General features: G+C 45.2%; 1 non-coding gene across 1 annotated transcript; it reads right to left on the bottom strand.

Annotated features, from left to right (window-relative positions):
* Window positions 1–339: 339 nt before the first annotated feature.
* On the bottom strand, window positions 340–446 carry LOC120253644. The gene has a single exon (XR_005534354.1). It is a non-coding gene; the product is annotated as a small nucleolar RNA R71 (small nucleolar RNA).
* Window positions 447–2,439: the final 1,993 nt, after the last annotated feature.

Here is a 2,439-nt window from a genome sequence, read left to right as displayed (position 1 = left end):
TGAGTTAGACGAATGGAGGATGAAGGCATATGAGAATGCAAGGATATATAAGGAAATAATTCGGAAGTGGCATGACAAGCATATTAAGACTCCGAAGGATTTCAAAGCAGGCGATCAGGTGTTATTATTCAACTCTCGCCTACGTTTATTCCCGGGGAAACTCAAATCAAGGTGGTCTGGCCCGTATACCATAACGAAAGGGGAGAGCGAGTCTTCCCATTTTCCCTAAAGATGAGAGTGAAGCAGTGGCTACACTCATTACCTAGAGCGTCAATTACCACATGGGAGGAAATGGTAGAAGCTTTTTTGGCCTGTTATTTTCCTCCCGAAAAATCAGCAAAGCTTAGGAACAAGATCTCATCCTTTGTTCACTTAGAATTGGAGTCTCTATTCGAGACATGGGAAAGGTTGAAGGAGCTCCTGAGAAAGTACCCGCAACACGGATTCCGGGAGTGGATGATTGTTCAGACCTTTTATAATGGTTTGAATCCGAGTACAAGGCAACTATTGGATGCGGCATCAGGAGGTACCTTAGGTAGCAAGACCCCCGATGAGGCCCGTCAGTTAATTGAAGAAATGGGGTTAAACTGCTACCAATGGAATGCTAGGGAGAAAAAACAGTGGCCGGTCTCCATGAAATATATGCGGTAACTTCATTGGTGGCTCAAGTGGAAAATTTGAGTAAGAAGTTAGATCTTCTAACTTCAAATAGAGTGGCGCCCATGACTAATTACACCGGGTGTGGTGGAGGACATGCTCCCTCCGATTGCCCGATCTCTATCGGTAATGTTTCTTCGGTGGAGAACGTTGATTTTCTAGGTAATGGCATGAGACCTCAAGGAAACCCATATAGCAATACCTACAATCCGGGTTAGAAGAATCATCCCAATTTCTCATGGAGTAATCGGGGTCCACAAAAGACCATGGGGCCACCGGGTTTCCAACAATAACAACAAGCCCCTCAGGTGGAAAATAGAGTCTCAGGTTTGGAAACCTGAATGAATGACTTAGATAAGCACTTGACTCGATTTGTGCAATTTGCAAATACAAGGTTTGAATCAGTTGAGGCTACACTTCGCAACCACACCGCCTCTTTGCATAACCTTGAAAATCAGGTGGGACAAATTGCAAAGTCTTTCACTGAAAGGCCACATGGAAGCTTGCAGAGCAATACAGAGACCAACCCTAGAGAGCACGTGAAGGCGATCACTTTGAGAAGTGGTCGTAAGGTTGAAGGTAGGCTTTGGAGTGAGAAGCCAAAAGAACAAGCACCCGAGGTTATAGAGGTAGAAGAGTGAACTAGCAAAGAGAAAGAGGTGGCACACCTACCTTTCAAGCCAAGAATCCCTTATCCTTCTAGATTGAAAAATGACCAAGGGGATGAACAGTAAAAGAAGTTCCTGAGTTTGTTCAAGCAACTCCACATTAATATTCCTTTTGTTGAGGCATTGGCCCAAATGCCTAAGTATGCGAAGTTCTTGAAAGACTTGTTGAATAACAAGAGGAAGTTGGAGGAAAGTGCTTCAGTGATTTTAGATGCTTCATGCTCGGCGGCATTGCAAAAGAACATGCCGAATAAGAAGAAAGACCCGGGAAGGTTCATCATTCCATGTAATATTGGCAATCTAGGTGAGGAAATGGCATTGGCGGACTTAGGGTCCAGTATCAACGTTATGCCATACACCTTCTTTCAAATGCTAGGCTTGGGCGAGCCTAGGCCTACTCGGATGACTTTGCAACTAGCGGACCGAACAGTGCGACATCCGAGAGGCATCATTGAAGACATGCTTGTCAAGGTGGACAAGTACATTTTTCCGGTTGACTTTGTAGTGCTAGATGTCGATGAGGATGCGGATGTACCTTTTATACTTGGGAGACCGTTCTTACTGACTTCCAAGGCATTGATTGACATGGACGGCGGAGAGCTAACTTTGAGGATTGGAGATGATAAGCTCACATACCGCCTTGCTGAAGCCATGCGGCATTCTCTTGATTTCGATGATACTTTATACTTTCTAGATACTACTGATGAGATTGTTGATGAATACATGCAGGAAATGTTCAATCCGGACCCATACGAGGGTTTGTTCGACCAAGAAGAGGATTTTGAAGAAGTAATGATGCGTGGTTCGACGGAAGAAGTACCATCTACCCCGGGGATCTTGAAGAAGGTGCTCCGGAAAATGAAGAGGGCTAGGAGACGCCACCGGAAACACTCCAAGGCTATTGGAGACGTCCGTAAACCGAAGGAGTTGGATGAACCATCACTAGGTGGTCCGAAGCCCGATAATTCACCCTCTATCATCAAGAGACTTTGCACATTATGCTTTCAAGTCATGGGTAAGAGGGGAACCTTCATCTATGAACCCCCGTGAGGTAAGACAAGGTACTCCAAGCTTACTGACGTTAAACAAGCGCTTCTTGGGAGCCAACCCAAGT

This window comes from Dioscorea cayenensis, unplaced genomic scaffold (assembly GCF_009730915.1).
Source record: "Dioscorea cayenensis subsp. rotundata cultivar TDr96_F1 unplaced genomic scaffold, TDr96_F1_v2_PseudoChromosome.rev07_lg8_w22 25.fasta BLBR01000146.1, whole genome shotgun sequence".
Taxonomy (NCBI): domain Eukaryota; kingdom Viridiplantae; phylum Streptophyta; class Magnoliopsida; order Dioscoreales; family Dioscoreaceae; genus Dioscorea; species Dioscorea cayenensis.
Note: the sequence above shows the minus strand (reverse complement) of the source record. Positions and strands in the feature narration are given on the sequence as shown.